The sequence below is a fragment of the Nerophis ophidion genome, linkage group LG21, assembly GCF_033978795.1.
Source record: "Nerophis ophidion isolate RoL-2023_Sa linkage group LG21, RoL_Noph_v1.0, whole genome shotgun sequence".
Classification (NCBI taxonomy): domain Eukaryota; kingdom Metazoa; phylum Chordata; class Actinopteri; order Syngnathiformes; family Syngnathidae; genus Nerophis; species Nerophis ophidion.
Window position 1 is genome coordinate 35,037,403 of NC_084631.1, and position 12,488 is coordinate 35,049,890.

The 12,488-nt window shown below is 39.8% G+C and overlaps 1 long non-coding RNA gene across 1 annotated transcript in view; it reads right to left on the reverse strand.

Annotated features, from left to right (window-relative positions):
- Positions 1-5,095, reverse strand: part of LOC133539483 (uncharacterized) — a 46,384-nt gene extending 41,289 nt beyond the window's left edge. Inside the window, exon 1 of the long non-coding RNA XR_009803400.1 lies at positions 4,935-5,095. This is a non-coding gene — a long non-coding RNA (uncharacterized LOC133539483). The remainder of the gene's footprint in view (positions 1-4,934) is intronic.
- Positions 5,096-12,488: the final 7,393 nt, after the last annotated feature.

The following is a 12,488-nucleotide window of genomic DNA, read 5'->3' on the forward strand; positions in this document are numbered from 1 at the left end:
AACAAAAACATTGGCAATATTGTGTTAAGCCAGAACTAATGTCACTTTCTAGATAAACAAAGATGTGTATTTACAACATGAATATTATATACATACTATTCACATATAAAAGAGCTTGTTGTGAAAAAAGTAGGAATTTCACAAGAAAATGGTCACGATTTCACACAAAAAGCCTTTGAATCTTGGCAGTATTATGATAAAAGTTGTCATTTTACTCAACGCAAGTCAAAATTTTACAAGAAAAACTGAACGTGTGTAATATTATGACAAAAGTTGGAATTTCACTCAAAAACAGTCGCAATTTTTGAAAGAATAGCTTCAACTTTTGGCAATTTTATGTAAAGAGTCGTAATTTTACTCGACAAAAGTCACATTTTTATTTAAAAAAATAATAATTTTAGCAATATTATAATAATAATCAGAATTTTACTTGGCAAAATTATGACAAAAGTCATGATTTTACTCAAAAATGTTTACTATTTTACAAGAACAAAAACATTGGCAATATTGTGTTAAGCCAGAACTAATGTCACTTTCTAGATAAACAAAGATGTGTATTTACAACATTAATAATATATACATACTATTCACACATAAAAAAGCTTGTTGTGAAAAAATTGTAGGAATTTCACAAGAAAAAGGTCACAATTTCACAAGAAAAAACTTTGAATTTTGTCAGTATTATGATAAAAGTCGTCATTTTACTCAACGCAAGTCAAAATTTTTACAAGAAAAACTGAACATGTGTGCAATATTATGACAAAAGTTGGAATTTCACTCAACAACAGTCGCAATTTTCGAAGAATAGCTTCAACTTTTGGCAATTTTATGTAAAGAGTCGTAATTTTACTCGACAAAAGTCATATTTTTATTTTTAAAATAATAATTTTAGCAATATTATTATAATTATCAGAATTTTACTTGGCAAAATTATGACAAAAGTCATAATTTTACTAAAAAATGTTTACTATTTTACAAGAACAAAAACATTGGCAATATTGTTTTAAGCCAGAACTAATGTCACTTTCTAGATAAACAAAGATGTGTATTTACAACATTGATAATATATACATACTATGCACATATAAAAAAGCTTGTTGTGAAAAAAAAGTAGGAATTTCCAAAGAAAAAGGTCACAATTTCACTCAACAAACCATTGAATTTTGGCAGTATTATGGTAAAAGTCATCATTTTACTCAACGCAAGTCAAAATTTCACAAGAAAAACTGAACGTGTGTGCAATATTATGACAAACGTTGGAATTTCACTCAATAACAGTCGCAATTTTTGAAGAATAGCTTCAACTTTTGGCAATTTTATGTAAAGAGTCGTAATTTTACTCAACAAAAGTCACATTTTTATTTTAAAAAATAATTTAGCAATATTATAATAATAATCAGAATTTTACATGGCAAAATAACAAAAGTCATAATTTTACTCAAAAATGTTACTATTTTACAAGAACAAAAACATTGGCAATATTGTGTTAAGCCAGAACTAATGTCACTTTCTAGATAAACAAAGATGTGTATTTACAACATTAATAATATATACATACTATTCACATATAAAAAAGCTTGTTGTGAAAAAATAGCAGGAATTTTACAAAAAAAAGGTCACAATTTCACAAGAAAAAACTTTGAATTTTGGTAGTATTATGATAAAAGTCGTCATTTTACTCAACGCAAGTCAAAATTTTACAAGAAAAACTGAACATGTGTGCAATATTATGACAAACGTTGGAATTTCACTCAAAAACAGTCGCAATTTTTGAAAGAATAGCTTCAACTTTTGGCAATTTTATGTAAAGAATATTATAATAATCAGAATTTTACGTGGCAAAATTCTGACAAAAGTCATAATTTTTCTCAAAAATGTTTACTATTTTAATAGAACAAAAACATTGGCAATATTGTGTTAAGCCAGAACCTTATATGACAAATGTCACCATTTTGCATTAAAAAGCAATAACCACACCGAATTTCTTGTAAAAAGAGCTCAGCAGCGCATGCACTTTTTGCGTCGGATGAAAAGAGCACAGCTTCCTCCCCACATTCTACAGAGAGACTACAGAGAGCCTGCTGACCAATAGCATATCTGTCTGGACTGGAGCCTGCAGTGCCTCAGACTGGAAGTCTCTCCAGAGAGTGGTGAGGACGGCGGAAAAGATTATCAGGAGATCGCAAAAAGCCGCTGCCTGACCAGGGCTCAGAAAATCTGCAAAGACTCCTCCCACCCCCACCAAGGACTGTTTTCACTGCTGGACTCTAGGAACAGGTGCCGCAGCCTCCAAAGCAGAACGTCCAGGTTCTGTAACAGCTTCTTCCCTCAGGCCGTAAGACTCTTGAACGCATCATAATTAAATTACAGAATGGATTAACTCGCTGGATTAAAAAAAGACAATATAACATACATCCATAAACCTGGATGCAGATGCAAAAGTGCAATATATTTATCTGTACAGTAATCTATTTATTTATATCTGCACCTTATTGCTTTTTTTTTATCCTGCACTACCAAGAGCTACTGCAACGAAATGTTGTTCTTATTTGTACTGTAAAGTTCAAATTTAAATGACAATAAAAAGGAAGTCTAAGTCTAAGTAAGAAAAAAATATTGCTGTTAGTTCATTTTTATTTCTATTTTTGAATAGTAATTGGTTTTTAATCTTCATTATCATACTTCATATGTATATGGAGACAGTATGTCTCCATATACATATTTATTTCCATCTAATCCATCCGTTTTCTACCGCTTCATTTTTTTTTAAATTAATTTTGGCCAAAGGCGGCACATTATACCAAAAATGATTCCCGGGCGCTGCTGCCCACTGCTCCCCTCACCTCCCAGGGGGTGAACAAGGGGATGGGTCGAATGCAGAGGTCAAATTTCACCACACCTCGTGTGTGTGTGACAATCATTGCTACTTTAACTTTAAAGGCCTACTGAAATGAGATTTTTTTATTTAAAACGGGGATAGCATACTTGATCATTTCGCGATATTGCCATATTTTTGCTGAAAGGATTTAGTAGAGAACATCGACGATAAAGTTCTCAACTTTTGCTCGCTAATAAAAAAAGCCTTGCCTGTACCGGAAGTAGCAGACGATGTGCGCGTGACGTCACGGGTTGTGGAGTTCCTCACATCTGAACATCGTTTACAATCATGGCCACCAGCAGCGAGAGCGATTCGGACCGAGAAAGCGACGATTTCCCCATTAATTTAAGCGAGGATGAAAGATTCGTGGATGAGGAAAGTGAGAGTGAAGGACTAGAAAAAAATAAATAATAATATTTTGAAAAAAATAAAATTAAAAAAAAGGACAAGAGAGCAGCGAGGGAGCGATTCAGATAAGGAGGATGCTGTGAGAGGCGCCGTGGCAGCCGTGGGGGTGGCAGGACCACTCGGCCTGGCCCAACCGCAACAAGGGATAGAGCCTTGAACCCAACGGTGACGGTGACGGTCAGGAGGATGCATATTGATGCTAGAGTCGAGACCCAGGATGGACCGCTCGTCGGGACCCAGGATGGACCACTCGCCTGTATCGGTTGGGGACATCTCTACGCTGCTGATCCGCCTCCGCTTGAGATGGTTTCCTGTGGACGGGACTCTCGCTGCTGTCTTGGATACGCTTGAACTGAACTCTCGCGGCTGTGTTGGAGCCACTATGGATTGAATTTTCACAGTATCATGTTAGACCCGCTCGACATCCATTGCTTTCGGTCCCCTAGAGGGGGGGGGGGGGGGGGGGGGGTTGCCCACATCTGAGGTCCTCTCCAAGGTTTCTCATAGTCAGCATTGTCACTGCCGTCCCACTGGATGTGAATTCTCCCTGCCCACTGGGTGTGAGTTTTCCTTGCCCTTTTGTGGGTTCTTCCGAGGATGTTGTAGTTGTAATGATTTGTGCAGTCCTTTGAGACATTTGTGATTTGGGGCTATATAAATAAACATTGATTGATTGATTGATGACATAGATCGCCTTCAGAATACAGAATGGTAAAATGTTTTTTATTAATACACATAATACCCTGTACTTTGTGTGTGTGGTCCAATCCAACCGTGTTCGCTCGACCGCTCTATTCCATAGTAAAGCTTCACCGTCATATTTCGGGAATGTAAACAATGAAACACCAGCTGTGTTGGTGTTGCTAAAGCCGGCCTAAATACACCGCTTCCCACCTACAGCTTTCTTCTTTGACGTCTCCATTATTCATTAAACAAATTGCAAAAGATTGAGCAACACAGATGTCCAGAATACTGTGGAATTATCCGATGAAAAGAGACGACTTGTAGCTGTGAACGGTGCTGGAACAAAATGTCCTCTACAATGCGTGACGCCACGATGTTTTAGCATGATACTTACGCGCAAAATTTAAAATTGCAATTTAGTAAACTAAACCGGCAGTATTGGCATGTATTGCAATGTTAAGATTTCATCATTGATATATAAACTATCAGATTGCATGGTCGGTAGTAGTGGGTTTTAGTAGACCTTTAACAAATCAAATTTACTACACACACTTGTTGTTTCATAAGTTGACCAGAGCGGGAGCACTTTTAAAAGCGACACACCGTCCATTTGAAAAATCCCTCCTTTTGATGGATATCACCACATTGATGCAATGGTTTTCCAAATTTCGGACCTAACTTGTTCACCGGTCCTCATATAGAAGCTACTTTTCCTTGTTGATGACTCAAGAAGGGTAGAAATACAAGAACACACACACACACACACAGGCACACACACACACACGCGCACACACGGCGCCGGGCTCTCGTGTTTCCATGGCAATCTGCACCAGCGATCTTCCCACGGTGGCTGTGGAAGCCGACAGCTGAGTGTTGCACAGAAGCGCATGTGTGAATGAATGGCGCTAGCTACATGCGTGCCAGTGCAAAGAGCGCTGGAGACGGCAGATGTTCAAACACTCACTGGACTGATAGCGCTCTTGACCCTCAGTGTCCGCCGCCTCTGTTGGCTGCCATGTTGCTTTGCTTTCACACTTGCCACCTTGACTCCTGTCCTGCAGCACACTTAGCCAAAACCCACTTTCACAGAGAGACCAAACAGCTGCACGAGAGGCCGGAACACGCTTCCCCTTTCACACAGAAGAAGTGGGATAGTAGTAGGAGTGTCAAAAAAAAAGACACTTTTTGAATTAATTAACCTCTTAAGGCCCAAGCTGTTTGTTTACATGCTTTTTTATTTTTATTTCTCTTTGCTATTTGGGCTTATTGGACCCTATTTAAAATAAAAACTAAGCATCATCTTTTAATATGATGTACTTAGTCCAAAAGTACACAAATGTGTACTTCATGTTTAGTGACATGCTAATTCTTATTTTTGCACTTCTTTTCCCCAAACTCCATTGTATGTTATACTCTCCTTGCACCACCAGATGGTAGTATAAGTGTCCACATAAGTGGCCATAAGACCCCAATTCAGTAGTGCACACAATTTTGGAAATAAGAGCTAAAAGGTGCTGTCCACGTATGTGGCCACTAAGCCTTTTAATCACGATTCTTATTTATAACGATTCTTAATGGGGGGAAAAAAAATCTAAATTGTATGTTAGACTTTCCTTGCACCACCAGATGGCAGTATGAGTGTCCACATAAGTGGCCATAAGACCCCAATTCAGTAGTGTACACAATTTTGGAAATAAGAGCTAAAATGTGCTGTCCACGTATGTGGCCACTAAGCCTTTTAATCACGATTCTTATTCATAACAATTCTTAATGGGAAAAAAAAATCTAAATTGTATGTTAGACTTTCCTTGCACCACCAGTTGGCAGTATAAGTGTCCACATAAGTGGCCATAAGACCCCAATTCAGTAGTGTACACAATTTTGGAAATAAGAGCTAAAAGGTGCTGTCCACGTATGTGGCCACTAAGCCTTTTAATCACGATTCTTATTCATAACGATTCTTAATGGGGGAAAAAAACCTCTAAATTGTATGTTATACTTTCCTCGCACCACCAGATGGCAGTGTAAGTGTCCACATAAGTGGCCATAACACCCCAATTCAGTAGTGTACACAGTTTTGGAAATAAGAGCTAAAAGGTGCTGTCCATGTATGTGGCCACTAAGCCTTTTAATCACGATTCTTATTCATAACGATTCTTAATGGGCAAAAAAAATCTAAATTAAATTGTATGTTATACTTTCCTTGCACCACCAGATGGTAGTATAAGTGTCCACATAAGTGGCCATAACACCCCAATTCAGTAGTGTACACAATTTTGGAAATAAGAGCTAAAATGTGCTGTCCACGTATGTGGCCACTAAGCCTTTTAATCACGATTCTTATTCATAACGATTCTTAATGGGGAAAAAAAATTCTAAATTGTATGTTATACTTTCCTTGCACCACCAGATGGCATATAAGTGTCCACATAAGTGGCCATAAGACCCCAATTCAGTAGTGTACACAATTTTGGAAATAAGAGCTAAAAGGTGCTGTCCACGTATGTGGCCACTAAGCCTTTTAATCACGATTCTTATTCATAACGATTCTTAATGGGGGGGAAAAAAAAATCCAAATTTTATGTTATACTTTCCTTGCACCACCAGATGGCAGTATAAGTGTCCACATAAGTGGCCATAACACCCCAATTCAGTAGTGTACACAGTTTTGGAAATAAGAGCTAAAAGGTGCTGTCCACGTATGTGGCCACTAAGCCTTTTAATCACGATTCTTATTCATAACGATTCTTAATGGGGAAAAAAAAACTTTAAATTGTATGTTATACTTTCCTTGCACCACCAGATGGCAGTATAAGTGTCCACATAAGTGGCCATAACACCCCAATTCAGTAGTGTACACAGTTTTGGAAATAAGAGCTAAAAGGTGCTGTCCACGTATGTGGCCACTAAGCCTTTTAATCACGATTCTTATTCATAACGATTCTTAATGGGCTAAAAAAATATAAATTGTATGTTATACTTTCCTTGCACCACCAGATGACAGTATAAGTGTCCAAATAAGTGGCCATAAGACCCCAATTCAGTAGTGTACACAATTTTGGAAATAAGAGCTAAAAGGTGCTGTCCACGTATGTGGCCACTAAGCCTTTTAATCGCGATTCTTATTATAACGATTCTTAATGGGGCGGGGGGAAAAAAATCTAAATTGTATGTTATACATTCCTTGCACCACCAGATGGCAGTATAAGTGTCCACATAAGTGGCCATAAGACCCCAATTCAGTAGTGTACACAATTTTGGAAATAAGAGCTAAAATGTGCTGTCCACGTATGTGGCCACTAAGCCTTTTAATCACGATTCTTATTTATAACGATTCTTAATGGGGAAAAAAAAAAAATCTAAATTGGTGTAAAACATTTTTTTTTTTTAACCTGACCTGTCCAGCCATCATTTTACGCTACACGCAGTCACAGGGAGAACATGAAAACTCCACATAGAAAGATCCCAAGCCTGGCATTTAACTCAGGCCTACTAAGTACCTTTGTATTGTGAGGCACGTGAACTTAAAAACATCAATAAATATATATTTTTAAAAATAGCCCCATCTATCAAAATGTAAAAATAGAGATACAGGCATCATGTTAGGACAAAAAGCTGACATGTTGCATTCAATGTTTATTCCCATATATTCCCATTGAAAGTTTCCAACTTTGAATATTCCCGGAATTTTGCAACCCGAGTGACTAGGAAGGATTGAACCTGGAACCCTCAAGTTGCTGGCACGGCCACGCTACCAATCAGGCTACACCACCCCAGATACCACCACTATCATCAATCAATCAATGTTTACTTATATAGCCCTAAATCACTAGTGTCTCAAAGGGCTGCACAAACCACTACGACATCCTCGGTAGGCCCACATAAGGGCAAGGAAAACTCACACCCAGTGGGACGTCGGTGACAATGATGACTATGAGAACCTTGGAGAGGACGAAAGCAATGGATGTCGAGCGGGTCTAACATGATACTGTGAAAGTTCAATCCATAATGGATCCAACACAGCCGCGAGACTCCAGTCCAAAGCGGATCCAACACAGCAGCGAGAGTCCCGTTCACAGCGGAGCCAGCAGGAAGGAAACCATCCCAAGCGGAGGCGGATCAGCAGCGCAGAGATGTCCCCAGCCCATACACAGGCAAGCAGTACATGGCCACCGGATCGGACCGGACCCCCTCCACAAGGGAGAGTGGGACATAGGAGAAAAAGAAAAGAAACGGCAGATAAACTGGTCTAAAAAGGGAGTCTATTTAAAGACTTGAGCAGGGGCGGCCATTACGTCGATCGCGAGCTACCAGTCGACCGTGGGGGGTGTGTCAGTCGATCTCGAGCCAGGCTTTTAAAAAAAATAGACCTAAAAATTAGTGATCATCAATCTTCACCAAGACGTCACTTAAATGACATTCACTGTACCGGAGGGTCTTGTGAGATGACGCTGGCTGCTGCAAGATCATTATTATTAAAATATGACCGAGAGGAAGGCGAGAAACACTTTTTATTTCAACAGACTCTCGCGCCGTACCTTCCGTCAAAACTCTAAAGGCCGACTGCACATTTCCTATCTTCACAATAAAAGCCCCGCTTCATGCTGCCTGCGTTAACTAAATACAGAGTCTCGGAAAACTGGCGTGCACAAGCGATCCCTCAGAAAGCTGGCGTGCACATCACTTGTGCACGCCAGCTTTCCGAGACTCTTATTTTGTTAGCGCAGGCAGCATGAAGCAGGGCTTTTATTGTGAAGATAGGAAATGTGCAGTCGGCCTTTAGAGTTTTGACGGAAGGGACGGCGCGAAAGTCTGTTGAAATAAAAAGTGTTTCTCGCCTTCCTCTCTGTCATTTTTTCATAATAATGAACTGGCAGCAGCCAGCGTCATCTCACAAGACCCTCGGGTGCCGTGGATGTCAATCAAGCAAGCTACGGAATTTGCCGCCAGTGTTTTTCTTGTAAAGTGTATGGAAGCTGGATGAATTAGATGCCAAAAACCAACCACTTTCATGTGGTATTGTACAGAAAGGACAACTTTTTTTCTCATCCATTTGAAAATGTGGACGTTATCATCATTACTGTCTGATTCCAATCAATGCAAGTCATCAGAATCAGGTAATACACCAACTTATATTCTTGTCTTTGTGAAAGAAAGACATCTATATGTGTTACACATGCTTGTATTATCATTAAACACATTTAACTTGTTTGCAAAAATGTCTCTTTCATAAATAAATAAATATAAAGGATATATATAAATGAGGTAGATCCCCTCGAGTTGGTCAATTGAAAAGTAGCTCGCCTGCAGAAAAAGTGTGGGCACCCCTGGACTAGAGTTTTAAGGTGAGACTTAAATGCTTTTACTGAGGTAGCATCTCGAACTGTTACCGGGAGGGCATTCCAGAGTACTGGAGCCCGAACGGAAAACGCTCTATAGCCCGCAGACTTTTTTTGGGCTTTGGGAATCACTAATAAGCCGGAGTCCTTTGAACGCAGATTTCTTGCCGGGACATATGGTACAATACAATCGGCAAGATAGGATGGAGCTAGACCGTGTAGTATTTTATACGTAAGTAGTAAAACCTTAAAGTCACATCTTAAGTGCACAGGAAGCCAGTGCAGGTGAGCCAGTACAGGCGTAATGTGATCAAACTTTCTTGTTCTTGTCAAAAGTCTAGCAGCCGCATTTTGTACCAACTGTAATCTTTTAATGCTACACATAGGGAGATTCGAAAATAATACGTTACAGTAGTCGAGGCGAGACGTAACAAATGCATGGATAAGGATCTCAGCGTCTTTAGTGGACGGAATGGAGCGAATTTTTGCATCAGTATATGATCCATTCAAGGTTGATCATTTCATTTTCTGAAAATCTTTTTTCGGGTGTTAATGTTCACAAACTCTGGGAATAAATCCCCGTACACAAAAGCAGTTTTACTTGAGGCCCGAAATATTTTGGTTCAGTCCTTGATCGTCATCTGAGCCTCTCTGAAAACACAGATTTTATCTTGAAGAAATGTTGTCATCCACTGAGTCTGCTGAGAACATGAAGCCGTCTCAGGACTGACAAAGCTCGGGTATTGTGCGCATATCCAGTGTTTTAACCCTTCACTTGACTTGAAAGAACACATTTTTTCTTTTTTTTTGTTAAGATCAAACTTTACAAAATTGTTCAACCGGCTGGGAAGCTTCTAACCCACATGGACGCTGACAGGATGAGCAGAAAAGCTCACATCCTCTGTCACTTTCAGCTTGTGAGGTCTGGGAAGTGCTACTAGAGCTCCCTTGGCATAAAATATTTCATAACAAACATCATTGCTATTTGTAATTCAATAAAGTTAACATTCCACATATGACCTGGATCACACTACAGTTGTTCCCTTTAGAAACTTCACTACACCAAGGAATTCTTCTTTGTCATATTATATTTAAAAAATGTTTTATAACATAGCAGCACATTATGTAATTATTTTCTGGTACGCCCCTAAGGAAGAAGAAAACTCTGCCTATAAATAGTATAATTTGTCTATACAATTGTTACAAGTACACCATTGTATCCTTATTAACGTTACAATAAATTCAAAAGACAAAATACATATGGACCAAGTAACAAAAAAAATAACTTTAGCATTTTAGTCAGTAACATTTTTTTTTAATGCATCAATTTGGCTGAACTAAAAAATCGAATTCCTTTTTTAAACTATAACCCAGAGTTTTTCAACTACTGTGCCGAGATACAGTCTGGTGTGCTGTGGGAGATTATGTAATTTCACCTATTTGGGTTAAAATGGGAAGAGTGGATGGTGAGATCGACAGGCGGATCGGTGCGGCGTCTTCAGTAATGCGGACGTTGTACCGATCCGTTGTGGTGAAGAAGGAGCTGAGCCGGAAGGCAAAGCTCTCAATTTACCGGTCGATCTACGTTCCCATCCTCACCTATGGTCATGAGCTTTGGGTCATGACCGAAAGGATAAGATCACGGGTACAAGCGGCCGAAATGAGTTTCCTCCGCCGTGTGGCGGGGCTCTCCCTTAGAGATAGGATGAGAAGCTCTGTCATCCGGGAGGAACTCAAAGTAAAGCCGCTGATCCTTCACATCGAGAGGAGCCAGATGAGGTGGTTCGGGCATCTGGTCAGAATGCCACCCAAACGCCTCTCTAGGGAGGTGTTTAAGGCACGTCCAACCGGTAGGAGGCCACGGGGAAGACCCAGGACATGTTGGGAAGACTATGTCTCCCGGCTGGCCTGGGAACGCCTCGGGATCCCCCGGGAAGAGCTAGACGAAGTGGCTGGGGAGAGGGAAGTCTGGGCTTCCCTACTTAGGCTACTTCCCCCGCGACCCGACCTCGGATAAGCGGAAGAAGATGGATGGATGGATGGATGGATGGATGGATGGATGGGTTAAAAATAATTTAGGCCAACCAGTAAATATAGTCTGCAAATGATGTGTTGTTGAGTGTCGTAGCTGTCTGGAGCTCGGCAGAGTAACCGTGTAATTCTCTTCCATATCAGTAGGTGGCAGCCGGTAGCTAATTGCTTCGTAGATGTCGGAAACAGCGTGAGGCAGTGAGGAGGTAAAAAAGGTATCTAATGCTTAAAACCAAAAACAAACAAAAGGTGAGTGCCCCTAAGAAAAGGCATTGAAGCTTAGCGAAGGCTATGCAGAACAAAACTAAAACTGAACTGGCTACAAAGTAAAGAAAAACAGAATGCTGGACGACAGCAAAGACTTACTGTGGAGCAAACACGGCGTCCGCAAAGTACATTCGAACGTGACATGACAATCAACAATATCCCCACAAAGAAGGATAAAAACAAGTGAAATATTGTCGATTGCTAAAACAAAGTAGATGCGGGAAATATCGCTCGAAGGAAGACATGAAAGTGCTCCAGAAAAATACCAAAAAAAGGGAAAACGCAAGCAAAATATGAGCGCAAGACAAAACACTACACACAGGAAAACAGCAAAAATGTCCAAATAAGTCAGGGTGTGATGTGACATGTAGTGACAGTACACCTACTTTGAGACAAGAGCTAAAGTGGGACAAAAAAGTATTTAGCCAGCCAGCGATTGTGCAAGTTCTCCCACTTAAAATGATGACAGAGGTCTGTAATTTTCATCATAGGTACACTTCAACTGTGAGAGACAGAATGTGAAAACAAAATCCAGGAATTCACATTGTAGGAATTTTAAAGGATTTATTTGTAAATTATAGTGGAAAATAAGTATTTGGTCAACCATTCAAAGCTCTCACTGATGGAAGGAGGTTTTGGCTCAAAATCTCACGATACATGACCCCATTCATTCTTTCCTTAACACGGATCAATCGTCCTGTCCCCTTAGCAGAAAAACAGCCCCAAAGCATGATGTTTCCACCCCCATGCTTCACAGTAGGTGTGGTGTTCTTTCGATGCAACTCTGTATTCTTCTTCCTCCAAACACGACGAGTTGAGTTTATACCAAAATGGATACATGGATGATACAGCAGAGGATTGGGAGAATGTCATGTGGTCAG